At 42.0% G+C, this 26,438-nt stretch overlaps 1 long non-coding RNA gene across 2 annotated transcripts; it reads right to left on the minus strand.

Annotated features, from left to right (window-relative positions):
• LOC110398683 lies at positions 1-2,270 on the minus strand. 2 transcript variants are annotated; one of them, XR_002438555.1, is made up of 4 exons: positions 2,064-2,270; positions 1,776-1,934; positions 1,592-1,657; positions 1-1,054 (listed from the first exon to the last, which is right to left on the minus strand). It is a non-coding gene; the product is annotated as an uncharacterized LOC110398683 (long non-coding RNA). The 2 variants fall into 2 exon arrangements; XR_002438554.1 differs by having other exon boundaries at positions 1,539-1,657.

Raw genomic sequence — 26,438 nt, forward strand, 5'->3', positions numbered from 1 at the left:
TTAGACTAGATGTCAGGGGGATATTCTTTATTCATAGGGTGGTGAGGCACTGGCACAGATTGCCCAGGGAAGCTGTGGATGCCTCATCCCTGGAGGCATACACGCCAAGGCTGGATGGAGCCCTGGGCAGCCTGATCTGGTGGGTGGCAACCAGCCCATGGCAGGGGGTTGGAACTGGGTGGGCTTTAAGGTCCTTTCCAACCCAAACCATCCTATGATTCTGTGATTCTATGTTGATATTCAAACAGGGCAGCGTATAGCTTTAGGATGTAGGGGTTGTGTCTCACTTCCTATTATATACAGTGTTTACTTTCTGATGTGCAATCCTACCCTGCTTCTAAGCATTAGTACATAAGTGCAAAACAGTAAAGTTGAGGCTAATAAATGGGACCAACTCTCTATCAGCTGCTTCACAGTTTTCTTCCACAGCATCAAGGGGAATGGGCTGGGCCTTGATCCTGTAGTGACAAAACTGCAGTTTCACAGGTTAGCACAAGAAACTAACTGAAGTACTCCAGGAAATGTATAGCTATATACTATTTCTAGACATATAGAAATATTTCCCGGTGCAGGAAGAAGTTCTTAGTGCTGTATATAGGACTATAGCTGAGATCTAAGGAAGAAGCATTGGATATTTATTAACTAGTAGAATCCTTAAACAACATCATTGTGGAGAGTACTAATCATAGAATCATTCTATGAGTACTAACTCCTATCTCATCCCCCACAAGAACATGCTCTATAGACTGGGATCTGGTACTCTCAGCAGGGATTTCCCAGGTGGTAATGCAAAAGCAGGAGATGGTAGGTGGATAGGAGGTAACAAATGTAAGCAAGTACCTACTTAAAGGAAATCATCTGACAAGAAGAGGGGAATAAATGAAGTTCTCTCTCTCCTACAGACACTACTAAGGACACTATGAAGGAGTTGCGATGGTTTGACGCCACTGCACACTGCTCTCATGTCTAGCATTGTGCAGACTCCTTCTTCACTCGCGTTTCTCCTGGTCTTTCATTAGGTCTTTTCTTCTCTCTGATATACAGTACCAAGCCCCTGAAAATGGGAAAACAGATTCAATATGATGCACCAAAAAAGACAAAGCCAACGACAGCTCTCAGAGAGAAGTAACAAAGGAAAAAGACTGTAAGGGAAAGTGATGTTTCCCAGCAGCAGTGTTCAACATAGATTGATAAAGGCATAGCTCCTACTGGGAGACCAACAGAAATACGGAAAGGCAACTGGAAAGTGACAAAAAACTCAGTATTTTTGAACAGATTACTGAAACTTGTTAAGATAAGAGGAGCAATCTCTGTGCCAAGTGAAACCAAATCCTGAATATGAGCTTCTTGTTAGCTGTTCTCCTCAGATAACCTACTATCTTCATATTAACAGATTTCTGAGCACCGATGCTGTACAACAAAAAAAGAATTTTTCTTTTTTACTCTGAATTCAGTAGATCTCCTTCAGCCTCTTTGATATAAATACATTTAAGTTCCCCAAACTCAGAATATATTCAGCTTGCCTAATTTTCTTGTACCTTATCAGCTCACTGCTAGTTCACTGAACAGAAGTCATGTTAGTGCTTCTTACATGTTACCTTCTTCCAGTGTTGTTTATGCAGTGCCATGAATTCCAAGTCATCCATGCACTTCAACTCTAGTAAAACCAAGCAGGAGAGATAAGTCAAGTGAAAAACATTAAAACAAAATGAAAATTCACAGAAACTACTAACCTAGGACTTACTGTTTGCTGAAAGTAAATAGGTTTTACACACCTAAATTAGAGACATAAATTTCAGCTTGCATCTTTTCAGGAAGCAGTCACCCTGTCATGGCAGGAGGGCCTGAGGACTTTGATTTCCACATTCTTAGCCTCTTCTTTGATGGCCTGAACTAGCACAGTGAGGTAATTGATTTCCAGAGAAGCTCTGGGCCTGCACAAAGATTAAGGCAGGTTTGGGAATAATCCTTGAGCATACACAAAATAGTGAAATTAAAAACAAACAAACAAAAGCTTCTGTAAAAGGATCTAATAAATAAAATTTAATGTAAACAACACTTACTGTTCAAATTGTTTATGGCATATTAAGTCATTAGTTAAAACCTAACTACAGACTGTGACTACAGAGTTATCTTGTATTTTAACTAGTCTAGCTTTATATTGTATATGTGTAAAATAATGTAATGCATACAATAATCTTCAATAAAATGTTTTAAAGGATATTATACAGCATATACTATAAAAAAAAAAGCATAATTAAACTCCTTAATCTAAGAGAGATCTCCTGTTGCAGTGTTGCTCCTCCTCTTTAATAAAGACACACTGAGAACATTGGCATCACCTGTGCATCCATCTAATAATTGTTTTTGTTGTTTGGTTTTGTTCTTTTTTTTCACCCACAAGGAAAAGGAAGCAGCTCTAGCACAGCAAGCTTTTCTCGGAGTTGCAGAGCCATCTAGTGTCTGAAGGACAAGGTTCCCATACATACCTTTTCCATACATATTCTTGATTCTCCAATCGTTTCCCTATTACAATCATTAAAGATTTTACCACAGTTTCTCAGGGTCGCTTCTGTTCTCTACATTACCTTCTTTTCTTTTCCTTTCTTCTTTAGGGTGTGAAAGAACTGCCTAAGTGTATTGACTGCCCCATCCTTGGTAAAAAATTATGGTACAGTCAACTTTCTATTTTCTCTATTTGTTTCTTCTTTAGAATATAAAAGCTGTAGAAACAGAAAACAGGGAAATAAAGAGTCGGAGCTGAGCTAAGATCCTTTTTTCCCAGCACTCTGCAGTATCTAAGGAGTAGATTATAAATAGGACGTCTCATAGTAGATCTTGGTTTATCCTATCCTATCCAGAGCAGCCCTGTTCCAAAGGTAAGAGTTTGTACTCTCTCTGGACATATTTTCCCCTGTGCTTATTCATTTTTACTTGGGCAATTTTCTCTGCAGTCTAGCTTCCTTTTGTTTCTTGTAAATGTATGTGTTTGGGGTTTTTTTTCCCCGCCCTGCTAACTGCAGAAAAAAAAATAGATAAAAGCTGTCTTATGGTAACATTTATCTAACAGTGGAGATGCCTTCTCCTTTGCTTTTTCTCTCTATTTGGTCCATAAAATATCAGTTGAAGAAGAATGAGAAGTTTGGTGCTGGAAAACATCTCTATTTCAAATCTGCGTTGCTGATGATATGCTTTGTATGTATGGTGCTGCGTGTTACCCAACATGATCTGCAACAGAGAGATAGCTCTATTCTAAGCAAGACAGGATGTCAAAGGGATGACTTTTATATCAATTCCAGATAGAGTAGGTTTCAGAAATGCACTTTGGAAGTGATGAGGAAGTAAAGTAGGCAAGAATGAGGCAAACATACAGAGCTGGGAGGCTCCAATGACAGGAAGCATACAGTTACATATACGTATGAATATCCATGTTAGATAAAGAGCAACATTTATCACTCATGCTTCCTTTAAGCATCTGGAAATACCAGGTCCAAAAGGATTTTGAAAGACAATCTGGCAGAAGGTGGGTAACTCTGATTTCCACTGACATGGTCTATTTTTAGGCTGGTTTCCTAAGAAACAAAGCATATGTGATCCCTGTCTCTGTCTCCCTCTACTGAACATGCTGGCCAGTTATGATGGAAGGCCAGAAATCGCAAAGATAGGAAATTCCTGTCTGTTCCATGAAAGTCAGTCAGCGGGTAGAGGAAAGAGAACCAGATGAATATTCTTGTGGAGAGACGGGTCATCTGATGAAGTAGGCTATTCTTGGTATGTTTGGTTTACAATAAGTATGTAGATGCTGGGCAGCCAATAAATAAACAAGTGTGTATCCACTGTAGACCTAGTCACAACATAGCGCTGGTGTATGGGGCTGTCTTTGTCCAGCTGCTGGCCAGGGTGATGGCATAGAGACAGTGGCATTGGAAGGCAGAAGATTTGCACATCGGAGTATGAATGACTGTCACTGTTGCTGATAAATGGAAGATGCTGCACATACATTCAGCAGGAAGCTAGGTTTTGTCAGCTCAGTGTTTGTGGTAGCATGCAATCAGAGGGTTTTCTTATTTCACCTTCTCTTACTTTCTCCCTCTTTCATTCTCTTCTAAATCCCTTCTGAAGACATACCACTAATACCATACTTTCTCACTGGTCCCAGCACTGCTGGCCAGAGCCATTGCTGCTTTGCATAGGGAAGGGTTTCCAAGGGAGTGCCTGTAATTTGCACTACTGCCCTTGATTTGTAGTTTCACAGATACTTTCTCAAAGTTTATTACATCCTGTACACCAACAACCCATTCTTTGGCAGTACTTATGATTTAGGAAGCATTTGAGTCTCCAAATGTTATGCTAGATCCCATGCAGTGATGTAAATAAGAAATCTGCTTACTCCATTATTCTACCAAATGGCATTATTTATTTAAATAAAATATCATTTCAAGATGGACAACTGCCTCAGCAGAGCACAGAAGTGGGCAAAACCGTGGTGTTCTGCACATTTGTCCCCTGGAGGACACCCTTGGTGTGTGGTGAGACTACTGCTGCAGCAGGCAAATCTCAGCAAGAGTGCTGGATTTGGGGACACTCACCTCACCACCTTTCTGGCATAAGAAGCAGCAAGCCAAAGGCAAAAGGAGAACTCATGGTAGCAAAAGAGGGCAAGGAGTCATGTTCACACAGAGTCTTAGAGCTGATTTGCATTTCCATGACACTGAGTTTGATGCTACAGACAAAACATGGAATGAGCGAAGATAATTCCTGTTCAAATCTACCAAACAAACTTTGATAAGGTTGTTTGGCATTGTACTTGCCCAAAGGTAAGATTGTCTTTCAGATTTATGTTTCTTGGTGCATATTTATGAAGAGGATTGGTCATACTACAAAATTCCACCTTGTAAATACGATGTGGAAGAAATGGAGTAAAGAAACCATGGCCCCGAATAAAGCACGTCCATTAACAAACACTACAATGAAGAGGAAAAAATACTGCTGCTAATGGAGCTTCTATTGTTTGTGTACTGGTATGTGCTATACTTGCAAACAAGCTCTACCACTTAAACATTCCTTGTTTCCTTGTTTTTCTGGGCAAAATGAATGCCTGCTCAGGTGAGTGGAACAGCTGTGCTTGGGAACCTACTACAGCAGAAGTTGGTCCCTTACATGTGCAAAGTGCTTTTTTCTCTGCCTTTTCTCTACCATTTTTCTACCATCTCCCAGAAACGTCTTCTCCCTTGGTCACTTCTCTTAATAGGTCACTTCTCTTTAATTCTCCTCTTTTTCTCCTGCTTTCCTCACTGAAAAAACCCTTTCTGTAGCACTTTGATTTAAAGAAGAGATGATGAGCAGCAGTATAACCCATTGCATGCATGTGAAAACAAAACGTGCACGATAGATATGTCAGTTTTGCCACAGGCTGATCTGTGACACAGGCAAAGCTGAGCTGAACAGCACACAGAAAATTGGACTTGGTGTGGTTCTATTTTATTTTTCCTGTTGGAAAACAAATGTCATTAAAGCTGTCACTGCAATAGCAGTCTTCAGTGAAAGTAAGCACAAGAAGAATTACGCTGTCTATCAAACTGTATCTTCCAGTACTTCATCTCTCCGCCTTGCAGGTTCGGTGTTTTTGTCTGTTTTTGTGGATTCCTGTCTCATCTGGCCATGGTGAGGTAGAGAAGGCATTATTATATCCTCCTGTGCTTTTTCCTGTGCCTAACTTTAACCTGCTTTTGAAGAAAGACCAGACAGCAAACTTCAAGACGACAAAACAAAGTTAAACTGCAAGGCTATTATCTGTAAAATGCACATGAAGAGTTGTTTGCAATTCTGAGACAAGTGTGTAGATTGTTACAAGAAGATAACAAAAAAAAAGTACATTTTCTCCATTATTCTTTTCTATCCTTACTTCTGTGACAAACCTGAAAGGAAGTGTAAGTAAACAATGTAAAATTTATATTTCTGCACATCATATTTCAGTATCCTTTCCTTTCAGTATCTGAAGGGGGGCTGTAAGAAAGAAGGGGACAGACTCTTTAGCAGGGTCTGTTGTGACAGGACAAGGGGAAATAGTTTCAAACTAGAAGAGGGGAGATTTAGATTTGATATAAGGAAAACATTTTTTACACTAAGGTTGGTGAAGCACTGGCACAGGTTGCCCAGAGAGGTGGTGGAAGCCTTGTCCCTGAAGGCACTCTAGGTCATGCTGGTCAGGGCTCTGAGCAGCCTGATCTAGCTGTCAGTGTTCCTGTTCATTGCAGGGGAGCTGGACTAGATGACTTTCAAAGGTGCTTTCCAACTCAAAGGATTCTATGATTCTATATACAGCATACAAACATCAAAACCCTCTTGGCCCATTTTTGGGGACGAATTCTCTATTTTTTACTGTGACAGTGTCATATGGTACGTGTCATCGGAGCATCCCCAACCTTTAGAAAAGACGGCAGCAGATCCTGCTTCATCTGCCTAGGCATGGGAGAGCATCTGCTGGACAAATCATTGATGAGGAGATCTCTGTGCCAACAGCTCTGCCAGGTCTTGGCTTGCTGGTATACCCTCATGCTAGTGAAGTAGGAAGCATTTGCTGTACCCAAAGCAGAGGAGATGTTTGGGTCAGCACATGAGACCAGATGTCATAAATGACATCAGTGGCTCTTCTTGTCCACTGATGCAGTTACACCAACACAGAAGGCCACTAGGCTGGTGAGGCCTGGTGTAGCCATGCTGCTTATCCCAAATCAGCTCCCTCTCATCCATGTGCCTTAGCATAGCATCCAAGAGGATCTGCTCCATGATCTTCCCCAGCACTGAAGTGAGGCTGACATGTCGGTAGTTCCTGAGTCACCCTTTCTACCCTCCTTAAAAATGGGCATTATGCTGCTTTTTTTTCCCAGTCATCAGTGACTTTACCTGACTGCCATGACTTTTCAAAAATCATTGAGAGTGGCTTGGTGACTACGTCACCCAATTCCCTCAGGACTCTGGGGTGCACCTCATCAGGACTCATAGGCATATGGTTATTCAGGTTCCTCAGATGGTCATGAACTTAAATTTTCCACTTACAGCAGTTCTGACACAGCTCCTGTCTTAATAGATATTTCTTGCATGGCACCATGTCACATGCTTCACTGAAATCAAAACAGAACAAATCTGCTGGGAATCAGCTGTCTTGTCAAAGGAAGATATCAGGTTAAGGTAGTACTATCTGCCTTTCAGTAAGCCTACACTGCATTTTCCCCTGTTTATAGTTTACCTCCATGTCTCCAAGTAGTTTCCTCCCCACCAGGTGACAGCTCTTGGGAGGGAAGAGCCCAACAAATAATTCATCACAAAAAGTCCATACCAATCTATTATTACCAGGCTCTAGGAGTCATGTCCCCAGGAATCAAGTTCAGTTTGCAAGCAAAATCTACTTGGTCCATGTGGGATCCTTATAGTCACACTAGCTGCAGCCTTAATGGTTGTTTTATTTCACAGTGCTCCATGAGTCAGCTCTATTTCCCTTTTTTCTTCAAGACACAATTATCATGCCCAACATCATGCAGTTCTGCAGAGGTGTGAGGTGGTGTAATTCACAAGGCTGCAATTCACCCTCCTCCATGCATCCCAGACATAGGGGATTGTTCTCTTTCATCTGCACCTGAAGACTGGTCACAGCCACGTGACATACAGAAGCCTGGTTAGGTCATACGAGATGACCAAATGCCATTTGGCTGATTGACAAGTCTTGTTTCCCATGAAAAAGAAACAATGACTGGGCTATGCAGGTTACAGGCTCTCCTCCTGCCCTCCACGGGGTATGGTGTAGATAGCAACAGAAAGGATGTGGTAGCAGATCACTGCTCATTTTTAGTAAAAAGCTCAGCACATTGAAAGCTATGTCTTTTGTCTTTCAAACAATGTCAACAGCTAATGCATGAGAATTAATAATGCAGCCATAGGCAGTGGGTTGTCTCCCATTTTCTCCCAATACACTGAAATGAAGTGATTGTTTCTGAATAATCATGTGCAATCAAAGCCTCAAGTCTTTCTGAATTAATAAAGAGTTATTGTCAGCAAGTTTCATTGCTATTCTTCTGAAGGTTCTGAGCTGCCATTCTGCAGCAAGGAGATCAACACAAGGCTTAGTAGTCTCTCACATCTTTCCCACATACAGTAGTGCATTTTGTAGGTTTTAGAATAGCATAATAGAACCAAATGGGACCATGCAGCATCACAGAGCTGCTGAAACTAGGGAACTGGCATGGGACTGCCACTGCTTCTCCCACATTGCAAACCTGTAGGTTTCACACTGCACTTGAACATTCTTAAGCAAACAGATTTCCCTTACTTTTAAGCAGGCTTCAGTAAATAAAAGCTCTGATTTTAAAGTATTTGTGTCAACAGTCAGGTGACACTTACATGCAACAGAGTCACAACAGAAAGATAGCTTAGACCTAACTTTAGGTGCCTCTGAGGCACATCTGTGTTGTAGCTTAGTGTCTAAGCACCCTTCAGTCAGTACAGTCAATCAGGCAGAGAGAACAAGTATTCTAGCCCAAGTGGACTAGATCTGTCCAGGTGGGTTATGAGATCTCCACCGAGAATCGATCTCCACTGGCAGGATGGGCACTGGAGCACCAGCCTCTCCCCAAAGCGAAGCTCGCCCTGAATGGCAGTGCCACTCTGGTGAGGCCTGCTTTGTTTTTGGGCCATGTTCCCAAGTTCCCTTGGCCCCTGCGTGTTGTGCAGGGCTCATCGATCACTTTGGGAGGAGAACAGAAACAGAGGAAGGAAGGCAGCCAGTCTAAGGGTGGGATGAAGCAGCCACTGCTCACTCACACCCCCAAGCCTGGGGAGGTCACGCAGCATTGGGCACTGCCCAAAACACACCTGTGGCTGCTCTGCTTGCATCCCAGGAACAGCTGCACCAACATGAAGAAAAGAAACAGCAAAGGGTAATTACAGACTCATAGAATCATTAAGGCTGGAAAAGTCCTCTAAGACCGCTTAGTTCAATCATCCACCTACCTCCAATACTACCACTAAACCACGTCCTTAAGCATTACATCTACCCTTTCCTTAAACACCTCCAGGGACAGTGACCTCACCATCAATCTGGGCAGCCCATTCCAATGCATCACCACTCTTTCTGAGAATAAGTTCTTCCTAATATCCAACCTGAATCTCCCTTGGTGCAACTTGAGCCCATTCTGCCTTGTCTTATCACTGTTACCTCAGAGAAGAGGCTGACCCCCACCTCACTACAACCTCCTTTCAGGTCACTGTAGAGAATAATAATGTGTCCCCTGAGCCTGCTCTTCTCCAGACTGAACAATCCCGGTTCCCTTAACCACACCCCATAAAACTCGTGCTCCAGACTCTCCACAGCTTTGTTGCCCTTCTCTGGACATGCTCTATTTCAACCTGCACTCCATTATGCTTTTCTTTCCTTAGGGCTGTACTTTTCTCAGTTGTTTACCAATTGAAACTCATCCTTCCTTTGCTTGCATTTTTCTTTCATAGGGCTTTCAGGTGTTGGCTTTAAGGTGATCAAGATGCATGTTGGAAGAGCTTTTTTGGCCATGGTGAAGGCTTGTCAAGGCCAATTGCTTGTGTTGGCCCTGCTGCATGGATTTTCTCCAAGAGAAACTCCTGGAGAAAACGCCAGTTCAAAGAAGCTTAACAGTTGCTCTTTTTGCTGGGCTGGGTGGGGTATGTTTTGCAAACATGCACTACTCAGAAGCCATCTGGGGGCAATTTTTTATTGGAACAGGCTGCGTAGAGAGGTGGTGGAGTCACTCACTGTCCTTGAGGTGTTCAAAAATTGTGTAGAAGTGGCACTGAAGGGCATGTGGTAGTGGGCATAGTGGGGATGGTTTGATGATTGGACTAGATGGTCTTAGAGGTCTTTTCCAGCCTCAATGATTCTATGAATCCCTGCTGGCCCTTCTCAGGAATTCCTTTCCTTTCTGCTCTGGTGATGGTGGGACTGACATGAGAACTGAAGTAGAGATGCTCTGTGGTCATGAGGACAGAACATCTTTGTGGTTAAAGAAAAAAAAACCTCAATTCTTTTCTTATGTGTTTGTCATTTGTGCCCTTTTTTTAAATGAAGAGGCTGTATTATTTACAGATGAACTAAATTAACTAAGGGCCACAAATTTTATGTATATAATATCACAAATTATCTATGTGTGTTTGTGTGCATGTTCTAAATCTGGAAATACTCTTCCTCTGTTTCTCCTCCTGAATTTTTTGCATTCTAGCAGTGAATAATTTAAACATTAGTGATGACTTTCCATGGTTATGGAATGACAGTATAATCACTACTGGCCTGTGCAGAATGTAGACATATACATCTATCAACTGTTTATGTATAGTATATGCATTTAAAAATATACTTAAAGCAGTATTCAGTTCTGTCAGAATTTTGTTTTAAAAAGTAAGTGAAACCAGACATACATTAGCATATGTGTTAAACAATATCAAAAGATTTAATTAAGGAAAATTACCCCATATTGTGAGCAACACTGCGTGATTATAGGACTGACAGACTTTAGAAATTCTTTGATGAATACTGTCTGGTAGGTTACTAATGTCAGATGAATAAATAATGCTGTCCCGTGCTCTTGAAGCTTCATTTCTCAGCAAGGAGGTTCCTGGAGTGAAATGCTACAGAGAACAGTTAAAAGATTTACATAGGTCAGGATGTAAATCTCAGGGGAAGTAACAGATTTCTCCAAGCAAAGAAACAGGAAAGAGAAAAAAAGAAGCTTTCCTTCTTCCGAGTGGGGAAAACAGATAAAGAGCCCTGGTGACTCCTGCCAAGTCCTCAGCCCGGTGTGCTGCAGACAGTCCTGCCTTTCACAGCCTCCATTCATTATCAGACAAGAATTAACAATCGCTTTTCCCACTTTTTCTTTTGAAATTATAAAAACAGCATTGTGGGAGTACCTAACGGTTATGTTGGCTGCATCATGCCAATTACAATCAATGAAGAGCATTGAAAAGCAGACCATTAATACATTTTGTTTGACTGGGCCTTCTTTCCCATACCCTGATAGATAGCCAATGTATTTGATAATTAAAAATACTTGATAATTAAAGATAGAGACAGAGGGCCTGCCTGACCTGCCGCTGTGGGCTGTAGGAGCCCATGAGGCCAGCAGCAAGATGCAGTACAGCTCTGACAAAGTGAGATGGCAGAATGGATACATTTCCTGAGTAGGTCTTTCATCTTGATATTCTGGCACTTTCCCATACAAGACACTTCAGTGGAAATTAGATAAATTTTTTGTACAGCCATACTCATCTCCATGAGGCAGGTGAAGTTTAAACACCAAAAAGCTTAATTTGGCAGGGATAGCTTTTGTTGGAAGAGCAAAAACCTTTGATGATCTGGCTGCTCTGAACTCTTCAGCTAGTGAAATACACTGCAGTGGATGTAGATAGGAGGCCCCTGTCCTTCCCTAGAGCATCAGTGTTTTCAGTTTTCTGTTGCAGCCAAAAAAATTATCAGTTTTATAATCCCAGAGAGGACTGAGGCTACAATGAAAGGAAGATTTAAATGTTCAAAGCAAACTTTGGAGGGACTTTAATCACTGAGATGGAAGCTTGTTATGGAAATTTTTATCCCCAGCCTGTATATGGTTGTTCTGGGTTTGTACCTCACTCTTCCCATTGACAAAAAAAACCTGCATGGGTGTCTGCATCTGGTCTTTGCATTTCCATCCTGTCGTCTGAGATCACTGGGAAAAGCAAGGCTGTTCACATACCAGGCAAAGATAAACAGGAAAGTTTTAAAACTAGCACACATTTATTCCTTTTGCTAAACTAATATGTTGGTCCTCAAGCTAATATATTGATCCCTATTGCTAAGCCAACCTATTTCAATCCTATGCGTTAGCAGTCTATACATCAGAGCAATGTTTGCCTTCACCAAGGCTCTATTCCTGGGGTGGGCTCGCAGTGGATATGCAGTGTTCCTGAATCTCTCCCCAGTCTGCAAACAGACCAAAGCCATTCTCCTGCTCTCACCCAAAGCATTTTCCCAAAGTTTCTGGAGGGACTAAAGTCCGACACACTGTTCCCCCTGTTCTGTTTGCTTTCAAAGCCACCTGTGTCTTGATTCCTCTTATAATGATAAAACCCATGTGTACTTCTCTGTGTCTTTGTGGCAAGCACAATGCAGAGTGGTTCTGCTTGGTTAATGAGTGTGTGATGTGCAAGCCCTCAGTTCCTCAAAGCACAGTGTCTGGGAAGGGAGTTTCTAAGGTGGTTTCCAAGGTTCAGTTGCAAGTTCATGAAAAATGTCCCCAGAGTGCGCTAATTCCCTCACACTTGTGTCGAGTTCTGGGCAGAGGATTTCAGAACCTTCTTTCATACAAGATCTTGCCACAGAGAGGCAGCCTCTGCCAGTAAGACAGAAAAAAAATGTAGTGAATGAAAAGGAGCTGAAGCACCAGTAAATGGGAGAATAGAGTGAATACAGTCAGGCTGTGAGCCTTTGCCTAATCTGGTCCCAGAGCACCCCTGCACCTGTGCTTTGTGCTGCGGATGGAGCCAGCACTTCATTCAGGCATTCCACATGCAGTAGCAAGGTGCAGTTTCTCAAAGCTGAGAAGACAGGTGTGAGATGATGGTGTCTCTGAGGCAGCTGGTTCTCGGGACAGGGAGAACAGTGGGTTGCTGTGCCCTCACTGAATGGCTCAGGGGATTCCTGAGCATGCTCACTGCAACTGAAGGAACATCTCAGGGGAGAATATTTTATCACCAAGTGCTTGAGCAACAATGTACAGCAGGTAGGGGTTTACTAAAAACACGATAACCACATATGAATTTTGTACCTTACATCAAGAGACCAAATTGAAGTCTTACTGACTTCTTTTAGCTGAATATATGGGCCACTGCAATTTTTTTTTTTTTTTACCTGGGAACTCTGTGATATCAACATTCCTGAGGACAAAAGTTCTTAGCTTTCCACCTGCAAGTCAAGGATGTTTTTCTATTATGGTCATAATTGTATCAATGAGGCTTATTCATTGTTTCAAAGTCACTAGTAACAATTAGCATGCTGATGTTCACTGATTAAGAGAAAAAAAAATGCCCAAGGTAAATAAATCAACTTAAAAATTATCCCTTTCTGCAAACAACAGCTGCACAGGAAAAGGAAGACTGTTAGCCATCTCTCACTGATGTTCTGGGCTGAGCCAGTAGATGCGTTTCAAGTGCTCTGAGGCTGCAAGTTAATATATCCTACACTCCACAGGAAAGAACTGTGCAGGAAAACAAAAAAAAGCAGAACAATTGTGTGAACTGAACGCCCCATCTTATTCTGAAAACATCTGGGCTCTGAACATTTCATTCATTTATTTGGTTTATTTGGTGAAAAACCTGCCCAAGCATTAGCAGCCTTTCTCAGTTAGTAATAAAAAAATCAAATGTTGGTGTAGAGGTTTTTTGCCTTTCATTCAGTAGGATGTGGTCTCAGAAGACATGAACCACAAAGGGTCTGAGAGAATCTGAAGACTGACAAGATTCAGTAAGGGCAAGGACTGCTAAGATGCTCAGTGCTGTGATTATTGAGGGGATAAGGAATGGCGAGTCTTGGAAATACTGGCTTACTGTGCTCAGCACAAAGCACGTGATTTCAGGAGAAAAAGGCTGCAGGGTGGAGGAAATAAATGGAGGATGAAACACAGGCTTGAGGAGTCTGAAAAGGTTTGGGGACAAAAAAAGGTCAGAATTTTAGCAGTCAGATTATTTTAATTTCTGACAGCTTCTGACAAGCTCAGCTGTGGGACTCTGATTCAGTGCCAGAGAATGTGCTGCAAAGGGTTAAGCAGCAAAAGAGCAATTGCTTCATTTTAGGTAGATAACATAACAAAGCCTGGAAATGCAAATACATTCAGAAAAAGACTTTGATCAATTTTTTTTTTTCCTCTCCCAAAGTTGTTACGTTAGAGAGGTTTAAGAAAAGCCCGCACTGTTTATTGCAGAGTGTTTATTTCTGTGGACGTCAAGAATGGCTGACGAGTTTATATAAAAAATTCCGGATCTTACATTTTCCCAGTTGTTACTTTTCCTTTTCTATTGCTTCATCTTTACATAAGAAAGGGATTAAAGTGATGTATTTTCCTGCAGTGAATTAACCCTTGGCCAACAATGACAAGGAAGACAGCACAGCTATATGGAAATTAATTTGACAGCCCATAAACATGAGAGCCTGTTGTTCACTGGATTTCTTTTTAATAGGCATTAACAAGGCATTTGGGTTAAGTAAGCAAACAGAACTAGCCCTGAAACTATCGTTTAATTTCATAGCCCTTTTTTGTGGAGATGAGCTATCAATTTGAAAGGCCTGTGAGGCTTCATCTTGCTTTTTAATTCTAATTGTACTGAATCCATAGCAATTCTCTTTTGCTCATGTAATGCCACAGACAATGAAACACTATTCATTGCAGATGCTTATGTTTCCTGATATGTGTCACATTTTCTAATGAGAAATTTGAGGTTGGAGTGGTGTGTATCAGCACCACTCTGCCAAGGGTGCAGCCACACCTGTTCCCTGATCTTGAGTGAGCGGAAAGCTTTTTTCCTACAACGATAAGGAACTACTAAGTCGATTTCCACTCCTTTCAAATTTTAGGCACAGTTTGTGCCTGGGCTCAATTTTAGTTAATCAAAACCGAAGTGACATTTCACAGCAAACTTATGTACTATCGTTCTACTCATCCTCCTCAACTGTCTTCCTCTCCTAGAAGTAATAGAACAACTGACAGTTGGGTAAGATTAGGAGCATGCTATGCAGACTTTGTCTGTGGGGTAAAAGAGTGTGCAGTAGCCACAACATTGAAGAATCAAGATCAGTAACTATAATATTTGTTTCTGACGGAGACTGATGTAAGGGAAATTAAAATAATGCCTTTATACATTCTTGGGCTGAGCAACTCTCCCAGCTATGGTTAACCACAGAGCTGTCCCATCCCAGTCAGGGATTCTCTGCAGGGGCTCCCACTGGGTCCATGGCTGGTGATGGCGGTACCATAAGTATCCATCTTTGCACACAGGTACCAGAATGCCTTGGTGATCCTGAGCAGCTTGATAGAGATTTACCCTGATTGCATCTCCCTGTGACCAGGAAATAACCAAGACCAAAGGGTTCTGGGGAGAAGTCAGCTGAAGCTGCCACTTGCTGTAGGACTATACTGATGGTTACTCCCTGCTCTTTGTGTGGTGTAGGAATACCACTGAACTGGGGTCAAAGAACAGTGGTCGGAGGGTGGTGATGTGTGAGTACATGATGGGAAGACATGTTGTGTAGTGGTACCCAGTGCACTGAGACAAACTTCTCAAAATATTGAGTGGATGGTGTTAGGCTGTTGGTGGAAAATTCTTTATCCATGGATTCATGATTCAATCTGCCATGCTTCCTTCCTTTTCACTGACTTTCATGAAAATATTTCTATGTATAGACATTTGGGAAGTGCCTTTTATTTCTATGGATATGTATTTTTCATACACAAGTGAGTGCATTGATATGAACAAATGTATTCCCAGATACACAAACATGTTCTCTCTGGAAGTGATCACCTTGCCACCTTATATGTGCACATTTACTTGCTGTGAACGTGACTGGAGAAAAATGTAGAACATGCAGGACAGCCAATATATGTGGTTAATATGTCCCAGTCAGGAAGGAAACCAGCTATTTTTAAAACAGGGATTTATAAATACAGTCAAATGTAAGACATGCTCTAAAGAGAACAAAAAGGAATTGAAGATGCTCTGTAGCTTTCCTGGAGCACACAGCTTATTCACCATCACTGTTATTGGCCTAGACTCAAGTAAAGCAGAGCCCTTCTAACATCCTGCTAACGTGAGTATCTTCTGCTCTTTTAGTTAATAGCTTCAGCCCATCAAAAAGAACCTGTAAACATATATGCAGTTTGGGGCTTGGCACTTCTGCATGGCTCTGTTTCAGATTTCTGACTCATGAGCAGTGAGAGGGTTGAAAGTTCCCCTAGCTGTATTTGCTGCTCCCCTGCTTACTGGCTGAAGGGGTTTTGTGGTGTTTAGTGATTCTCCTGAGAAGAAGAACCGAATTTCATTTCTGTGTCTGCCTCATGCTTCCATGCACAGGCATATATCAAGTCTTGTAAAACGCACAGACATGATCAGAATTTTTCACAGGGAGTGCTCCCCATTTTATTTGCTCTTTTCAAGAATTCAGAAAGACTCCAACAAATTAACTTCTCCTAAAAAAATCCTAATGCAGGCACCTGTACTCTCAATTCATTTAACCCTCTTGAGTCTCAGACAACAACTCTTCTGTGGGATCCTGCTGTGCAGCTCCCATTAGGATGGACTCACTAAGTGAGATGCATGAGCAGGATCCTTGGGTGGGATATTTATTGTTTGAGACTCAGGAAGCCAAGAAGCTTAGTTTCTGGAAAAGTCTCTTTTTCTGTGTTTAAGAATAGGAACATAAATATTGTGTTAAGATCTTGTATTTAGTATCCGTGATCTTAGCAAAGGAGAGAAGAAGAGGAGAGGCTGACATGAAGAAACAGCGATGCTTACTACTTCAAGGTTTCTATTTCAAAGATATTAAAAAATATTTCATGTGCTATTTGCAAAGTTGTATACTAATTAAAGCACGTATTGAAATATTTATTAAGATAGAGCATTTTTCTCTTGGCTCCCTCTCTCAAGATGACGAGGAACTATTATATCAGCTACTTTGGGGGTTTGTGTACAACACATAGCCCAGAGGCTTAATTTTGTGCAGCACTTTGGAAAAGCTATGACTGCAAGCTGTTCTTCAGAAGACTGTAAGGTTGAAATGTATCAGGATATTGCTGTTCTAATGCTCCTATCTCACAGATAAGTAAGGCATGGGAGGTAATCAGTGGGTAGTTACTAAAAATCAATTTGCTCTGGTGTTCTACAGTGCAGATATCCACCATCATAAGTACTATTAAAAATATATATATTGTGAATCTCCCAATACACAAATTACCTTTTCAGTCCTGGGAGAAAAAAAAAAAATTTTTTTTTCCTTTTCATATAGTATGATTTTAGTTCCAGATCTCAAGCCTGTTGGCAAAAAAAAAAAAAAAAAAAAAGGACTTGAAAAGGTGTCACAGAAGCATCAGGAGATTTCTGGATTGATAAATAGGACACAAATAATGAAGACTTGATTTTATTCTCCAAAGAAATTATAGCCATGAGTTTTCATGGAGTCATTCAAGAATAATGTTTTTTATATCTGTTTTTGGTTGCTAAAAAGACTATTAAATTTCAGTCAGTTTGAGGATGTTATTTTCCATGTAGGAGTCTGCCGCCTTCAAATGAATTCTGAGAGAGGCTGGAGGAAGGGAGGAAATGCTTGCCCCTCTTAAAGAAAAGAGCTGTCCCTCAAGAAAACTTATTGCCTTCATGCTTTGAAACCACTCAGCATTTCCCATTCTTAAAAGTCATTATTCAGTTTCAAACTTATACTTCCAAAAGATTATAAATGCTAGTATTATCACAGCATATCTTGGCAGGAGTCCTTGGCATACTATGATGTGACCCTATGGCTAGGTTTGTGTGCTCTTTCTCTGCAGGTGCCACATCTTTCTTAGCAAGATTTTTTCTCATGACTTAAATATTTTTTGATCCAGTAACAAATTGTGGAAAAGAGGATGTGAGTCTTCTCCTTTTTGTTCTGTAGTGTTCTGGATTTCAAATATTACAAGTATATCGTAGTATTAGGCCTTCATGTTTCTCGCACAAGCCCACACAATGCCGTGGAGGATACATTTGTTTTGAAATTATAGGTATCAACTTAACATGAAGAAGGTCATTCACTATTTTAAGAGCTTGGTTTCTAACAAGGTCAGCGCAATTTCTTTCAAAGCTATTCTAGATTCACACTGGTGATAGCCTGGGGAGAGATGAGCCTCAGCTGCCAGATCCTTTGAGGCATCTCTGCATCCTCAAGGCTCCTTGTATTCAACTGCTATCAACTAGGTTCTTTAGCAGCAGGCACTGTAACCTCTGGTAAGATCTTCTTCCCCTTCTCCTGCTCTCCTGACACATTACCAATCTGGCAGCTGGGTGAAGGTGACTGTACATACCGGCCTCTACACATAATTCATCTTTTGGCTGACTACCACTTGCCTGAGTGGCTGATTTCCTTAAAAGAAGTTGTGTCCACTTGACTGCTATGCAAAGAACATCACCAAAAAGGAAAAAGAGAGAGCAACCTGTCAGGTCCAGGATCCAAGACAAGCACCATACTCTTGTCTAGCACAGAATAGGTTTAGTGGTTATGGTTTTTCTTTTTTTCAAAGGCTATTTCAGACTGATCACCAGTCTGAATAGCAAACTCAAACCAGACAAGTTAATGCAGGAACAGCAGAAAACTCATTCAGAGTCTTTTCCAACTGAAATGTAGCAAGACCAGCTCCTCCAGATTGTGCTGGCTATATTATCGTATGGGCACACTGGTTATAGCCATACTTCTTCTAGGAAGGCTTCTTACTTAGCTTAGTTAAGTAGCAATCAAATGCCAAATAAAAGATAATTGGAAAATGTACCACAAAAAAACTACTCTCCAAATGCCTTATGATTAGGACAAGAAATGCCAGCAAAACAAACTGAAGTTAAACTTTATTCCATACTTGCTACCATACGGTGAAACAGTGCAGCACAAATGTGTGAGGCTCTGGAAATTCCGGAACTAACTGTGATAACAATTGGCACTATTGAAAATAAATAGGTAAAATGCTGTTGGTTTTGTTTCTTTTTGACTCTTGTAAGATCTCATTCTAAGATTTTTAATCTCAACAGAAAAATCAGTGTGAGCATGTCTCATACCACCTTGATGGGATGAATGAGCTTAGACAACTCGACAGCAAGCAAGCAGAAGATGAAGAGTAACTGAGCAGGCCAGCTTCATGCCAAGAGCGAACAGAGAGCTGCTGTGCCACCAGCTTCACTTGAATATTCAGGAAAGTTATTTAAATGATGACACCTTGTCCTGGCACAGGTCCCCATCATCTCCCCTAGAACAAACCCTGGCACACAGCACATGTCGTGTCACTTGCCTTATTTCCTTCAACGGAAGAGCGAAAAGATTCTGCACATTGGTGAGACAGCTGCGTTTAAAGCCACAATAACAGGGAACGTATAAGGCTGTGCACTTAAAAAATTAAAACTGAGGATGTATTTTCACTGAGTGTTTTGTGCCCTGCCTGTTCTAGACCAGGGAGCAAAGAGCATGATTTTTGAAGAAATCCTTTGGCATGTCATGGTTTGCCTTGCAGACCACATCTCTGGGTCATTGCACTGGTCAGCACAGCAGGGACTGTGTGCCAGCTGACTGGTCAAGCAAATCAGGCAGAGAACCTCATGAGATTCAACAAAGCCAAGTGCAGTATCTTGCATCTGGGTTGTGGCAACCCACACTAGCAATACAAGCTACGGGCTGAGAGGAAAGAGCTTGGCGCTGCTGAAAAGATCTTGGGGGTACTGGTGGATGGGGAGCTGGACATGAGCCAGCAATGTGCCCTCACAGCCCAGAAAGCCAACTGCATCCCGGGCTGCATTCAAAAAAGTGTGGCCAGCAGGGTGAGGGATGTGATCCTGCCCCTCTGCGCTGGTGAGCCCTCACCTGGAGTACTGTATCGAGATGTGGAGTCCTTAATACAGAGGAGACATAGACCTGTTGGAGTGCATCCAGAGGAGGGCCACAAAGATGATCCAAGAGATGGAACACCTCTCCTACAAGGATAGGCTGAGAGAGCTGGGGCTGTTCAGCCTGGAGAAGAGAAGGCTCCAAGGTGACCCGATAGCAGCCTTTCAGTATCTGAAGGGGGTTTGTAAGAAAGAAGGGGATAGACGCGTTAGCAGGGTCTGTAGTGATATGACAAAGGGAAACAGTTTCAAACTAGAAAAGGGGAGATTTGGATTGGCTATAAGAAGAATATCTTTTAAGATAAGGGTGGTGAGGCAGTGGAATGGGTTGCCTCGAGAGGTGGTGGAAGCCCTCTCCTGGGACACATTCAAGGTCTGGCTGGATGAGGCTCTGAGCATTCTGATCTAGCTGTCGTGTCCTTGTTCATTGCAGGGGAGCTGGACTATATGGCCTTTGAGGGTCCCTTCCAACTCAAAAAATTCTGATTCTGATTCCACAAACAAGGTTTGCTTTGCAAATCACAGGTGAAATCAGAAAAGATGATCAAAAAAGAATTTTCCAAACTAAAAGTTTGTCCCTCTGGCTTAACTGAGAAGCAGAACTGTGTCTAGTAGATAATAATTATTCTTTTGTGGAGTACAGATGTAGTGAAACATGAAAAAGCACTACCATATATCAGAGAAGGCTAGACCCTAAAACCATGCATTGGAGACATGGACTCAGGCTTTCCCTGAGTCATCCCTCTGCCTTTTTACCCAGGCCAAATCCAGGCTGAGGAAGTGCCGACACTAATCTGTTTAGGAGGGAGGATCACAGCAAACATCTCATGACAGCTGCTAACCTGACAAGAATGCCTCCCTGGAGATGGCAGAAACTTGATGTAGGTGCCTGAACTTGCAAAGCATTTGTCATTTTGACCTGCCATGTAAGGACAAGAGTTCATGATAACCTTGGGATCCCTAAGCCTTGTTCTCTAATTGTGTTTCAACCTGAATACAATAATATTGTACCTCATGTTTTATTGTGCCTGGTGGAGGCTTGCTAAATGTGAGAATTAGGCCCAGAATGTTCACATTAATTCAGGCATTTGTTGTTTCTTCAAAGTGTAAAAAGCCAGTTATGCAGCTGAAAATCCCAGTGATAGCACTGTAGCTTCATAAGATGAGACAAACACAGAATCCAGTGTTCAGAAAATACCATAGGGGCCCATCTTGGTGGATCTGCTAAGCTCCCCAGCATCTGTCCAGGAGAGCCTTCTCAGATAAAAAGCATCCGTGTGTGAGGCTTTTCATGCATCTGGTGGCTGGGGAGTGACTTACCCACTGGGGCACTGGTGTGGAGTCAATCTGGCATATTTTGGCAAAACCAGCTCTGACAGCAGCGAGATGAGAGGCAAGACAGCTCCCTTGTAATGGCCCTGCCACATGGGCCCCGTCCCAGGCTGGGAACAATTCTGTGGGAGATATCAGCTGCATTCCTTTGTCTCCCTCCAGAAAGCTTGAGCTTTCAGACATTTCATTTTTCTCACTCAAGGAACAGCTAGACGGATGCCCAACCTGAGTGCCATGGGGCTGCACAAACATCTCAATCTGCACAACCAATAGATTACAAGGGAAGTCCACTATGGGCAAAGGTGGGCAAGGATGGCCTACACTCTACATCTACCAGACGCTGCCCTCTGGGCCACCATGCTTGGCGTCACCTCCTTAGAGTTAGCGTCCAGTCTGTGTTACCTGCAGAGAGGAGGAAGGTGTCCACAGGGAGGAATGACCTAGCTACCAGGTGCCTTCTGGGTTTTGATACTGCTCCCCTTGCAGCATCCATTTAACCCTCCTTAGTCCTCTGCATCAATAACACTGATCACAATTAAAAGCATTTCTTCAAAGTGTGCAGGCTGACTGTGCTGTTTAACAATACATACCAGCAATGCAAGATAACTAGTATTTATTTTTGTAATCTTACATTGATTCATGAATGCATGTTTACATTTAGGATTTCTAAGTATCATGCTTCTCATGTGTGCCCGATGTTTTATGATCTCCTGAATAATTCATTTTAAAAGCCTCTTTATTTTCCTCTCTCTAGTTTAATTAACCTCTTGGTGCTATTGGGATTTTGCCATAGAAGCATAATGCACTTTGCATTAGTGTGTAGCTCATGCTAGAAAAATCTGTGTTCAGCCACTAAAGAGTTAATAACAGGCTCTGGCTTAATGCCATTTTATTACAGATGATGAATAACAGAAGGTTTTCTTTATATGCCTGAATGCTACCTTAGGATAACCAGGATAGATTACTCATCCTGCCCATGGAGACTGACCACTTGCCCCTCATGCTGAGATTAGGACAGCATCCTGAATCAGTTTTCTATGGAATTCACTCCACTGTTCCCTAAAGACTGAAGAAGGGTCCCAAACTTCCCACCTGGTCCTCTGCCAGGTGACAAATGCTGCGGGCTGACACTGGAAACCCTGTGGGAAGAACAGGGGTAGCTCTCCAAAGTGGTAAACGGCTGGGGCTGGCTCTGCTCTCCTGTCATGGGATGCACCTGCTTCATGCAGAACACAAACCTGGCAATGTAGTGTCAGAAGCCTCTTGACTGCAGTCTGCTTTTGACTTCCCAAGTGGAGCCTTTTTGCATTCCTATCAGTGTACTCCATTGAGCATTCCCATCCAAAGTCTCACATTTTACCAGCAGAAATGAACATTCCTCCTTCGTGCACAAGTCAGCTGGGATTATCAATAGCCATGCAGCTATCAATAGCCATGAAGCTCCTTGATGCTAGGATCAAGGCTGCTTTCTGCAGTGAGAAATTTTTTGTGCTTTGAAAATGGAAATTACTGAAACATAGTACTGGATGAGTCTTTATGAATGCCCAAATTCAAGGTATGTTCTGATCTCCAGCATTTCTCTGTCCTGGGGTTTGTAACTGCCATGTGACTGCCTGCAGACTCACCAGCTTCATTTCACAGCATGGTCTGAGGAATGATAACCCATCATTAGATAAATATCCATCTCTGAAGATCAGAGAACAACTCCTGAAGCAGCCAAATGATTAAGTGCCAGCTGTTTTGGACTGGCCTAACACAGGTATGGATTTTGGCTGGGAGAAATGACACAGGACTTAAATCACCCATGCACCATCTCAGGAAACAGATCCTCTCATGCTGTTTTCCCCCCATAACTATTGTCTGGGTTCAGATTGTCAGAACACGCCGTGGCAGTTACTCGCTTCTCTTGATCCCACCCTTTCTTAAGACCCTCTTATGTAACTGCGGCATTGTGCAATGACACAGCGGCAGGTTGCCACACGCCAGGCGAGTGCAAGGAAGCCGGCCCTACCTTAGATAAGCGGCGGGGGTTAGCACAGTGACATGGGCTGCAGACGAGGACGAGGCCAGGACTAACAGGGCCCCATGGGAGGCAGCTGGCGGGCACCGCTTCCTATGCACAAGCTGCATGGGCGCTCGGCTTCCTGAGCATCTGTAGCTCACGGGATCAGTGGGCCCCGCAGCCTGCCCAGCAAAGGCCTTCTGGCTTCCTTTCTGCAGAGCCAAAAATATAACCAACCACCTACATTTTGCAATGAGCTCAGTTGTGGGGGGCTAAACTGAAACTGCCCAGGCTGGGGAGTTCTCCCTCTCATATATGCACGTGTATGAACAGCAACACACAGCAGTGTTTTCTTTGCAGCAGTATCTAATCTTGAGAAAACGTAGTCTTGTTCCTACATCATCATTCACAGGATTCCTAGTTTGAAATCTTGTGCAATTTAGAATTTTTAGGTGTTTATTCTTTCTTCCGTGCAGAACTCTGCTCCAGCTTTACTCAGAGGCCCTGAGGGAGGGGTGATGCCTGTCCGTTACTTTGTTCTTCCTACTTGCTGCAGGCATTCAGGTGGCTCACATCCCTGCTTGCTCTGAGTATGGAAACTCCAGCATTTTCAGAGCCTTTGATATTGAGGCTGCAAAGACCCCTGCACACAACCATGGATCCAAAAGAGACAGGATGGACAAGACAGTACTTTTGTGCTGAAATAGCTAAAAGTTGGACAACAAATAGGAAAAAAAACTTTTAAAAAGACTATTTTTTCCTCTGTAATTGAGAAAAGATTATGCAGCCATAATTCAGGCTCTTTGTGGTTGTTTTTTTTTTCTTGTAATAACATGGTATTTTTTCCACAACATATCCTAACATTAGAAACATATACCAAAAGTACTGCTTACATTCCTGTCAAACTTGTGCTTGATCTTGTTTGCTTCCAAGCTTCATTCTCAGTCAAGGAAGATTTGTACGTCCTAGAAGCCTATTATTATCATTTAGAATTATTTTCACTAGATGAAAACTTATAGAATATGTAGATAAATAGCTTGGGAGCAGACTGTGTTGGAAACCCCTTGACCGTACAATCTGTCTTTCCAGCTGTAAGCTGCTGCATGTTGAAACTTTTATGTGCTAAATATTCAGCATATGGTTTAAGTCTCTTCATGCTATGGGCAATGCATCTTTAGAGCCATGGATTTAAAATGTTCCCTCCTTTGGGTGATCTACCAAGAGGTACATGCCTAGCAGCACTCTACTGGGAGCACTGGGAGCTGACAGTCACTGAATTCCTGAAGAGCAAGTTTTCCTTACAGTAGCAGTAGTGTCAGAACATACACAACAGTGCTATGTTTTTAAAGGTTTTCCAGATAACTCCACATAACATCATTAACATGCTTTCTGAGTTTTCTATCTGAGGATAAGCTTTCCAAAATCACTAACTACCTCATGTCATCTCTTTATGGGATAATGTGGTGATGTTACCAGAAATCCCATCTGAAGAGCATAGCATCATCCTCCACCATAAATTATGTTTGTCAGTCTTCTGTAAGGCTGAATTGCCTAGGGCAAAACATCACCTCTCTTTGCCTGTCAAACCAGGGTAATAATGCTTACCTATATCACAAGGGTACTTTTAGACTTAATTACCACTCCTCATGCCAAGGATGAATTTATCCCATGGCATTTGGTACTGTCACCCATTAGTGGCAATTTGTATAACTAATTATTGTGATGCCTGCCTATGCCAATGTTTCCACACATGCACATACAACATTTACATTTTTCTAGTAGACTTTCTGGCACTGGTAGAAGTTTGGGCCAACTCTTTCACAGCTTGTTTTTGCTCATGTTTTCTTTTAAAGAAGTTTATCTTTAAAACAATCTTGACTAATGAGTCCCCAAGCAGTCTGGGCCATGTGTCCGTAAGGCGCAAGTATTTCCTGCTGACATTTTAGGATATGTTTCCAAGCACCTTTTAGAAAAGGAAGTAGAGTAGGACCCAGAAAGATCCTGCCCCAAACCTGGGCTGCAAATTGTTCTTCCATTTGTTGTATTAGCATACACAGCTCAGTGAGCAGCACGTGTGGCTAGGTCAGGTTATGTTTGAGGGAACATCCACTTTCCCAAACTAATTGGAGAACAAGTTTCCATTTCCAGAAGTAATTTGCAAACTCATTGAAACTGTTAATGATTAAAGCATCCCTGTCCCACAGCTTCAGCGGCATAAATGCCAGATTTCTAGGCTTGAGTGATTCATCCAGTCACAGGGTAAGCGTCCAAGACAGGTGAAGCAGGTTCTCTCTGTTAGCTGCAGAAATAATCAGGGGAGACTTGGATGGGATGCCTAACTTTCAGACAGCTGAAATGAACTGCAATTAATCCCACTCTAAGATGCTTTTGAAGATGGGAATTATCTTGTAAAGTTGCTCCAGCCCAGAACTTCAAAGGTCAACAAGCACCTAATTTAAGCTCTTTTCCCAGTTTTGAAAATGTCCCCTCTATTCTGCTGGCATCACATGAAACTCTGGTGGTGAAAAATGCATGCCCAGTTCTATATCTGAACTTGTGAATACAATGCACTGTATATAGCACTGTATATAGTGCAGCACACTATACTTTTTGCATTCATTAAATCCTCTTCCACTGGAAAATTGGCTCTTCAGCCTGGGATATGCATGACACATAGGAAGGATGTCTGTAATCATTTGCACAAATGCCCATATCCTTCTGCTCTTCCTGCTCCTTCCTTACTGTCTGTCATGCCTAACCAAACTGAATCTTAAACTGGGAAATGACAAGCTGTGAAGTCTTCTCAATCAGTTAGAATTACATTTGGGCCTCAAGTATCATAAAAGCCAGAAAAACTGCATTTACTAAAACCTTTTTCTCTGAAAATGTATTAATAATGTATGATCATACTTTGTAGATAATGCAATAAGTGCTTGCTTGATTATGTAGCCAAAGTAATCATTTTCAGAGATGTTTGATTTTTGCGTGGTGTCTACATTTTGTATAATTTTCAGGGCAGCAGATGCTCATCTGTTCTGGTTCAAAAACCAGCTCTAAACTGAAAGTGAATTACTGTAAACCTTCCGCAGGTATCTAATTTTACTTTAGAAACACATGCAGTCTAAATGGTCTTATACTCAGGAGGGGAAAATCCCCACACAAAGTCCAAGCTCAGAGAACTCAGCGCACTGCAATTAGCATCACACCATGCCAAAAAGGACAAATTACACTCCCAGAGAGCACACATTTGTACACACACACAAGCACATGTACTGCCTTTCAAATCTTCTTTTCAAATGTCGACTCTGATCCTTTGCTCCATCATAATGGTATTGTATGCATAATTTTAACGTATGTGCCTATTCCACTTAGGTAAATAAACACAAGTTATGATCCTGACTACGCTGACATTTGAAAACGTGTTTGGGTAATGATTTGAAAA

This window comes from Numida meleagris, chromosome 4 (genome assembly GCF_002078875.1).
Source record: "Numida meleagris isolate 19003 breed g44 Domestic line chromosome 4, NumMel1.0, whole genome shotgun sequence".
Taxonomy (NCBI): Eukaryota; Metazoa; Chordata; class Aves; order Galliformes; family Numididae; genus Numida; species Numida meleagris.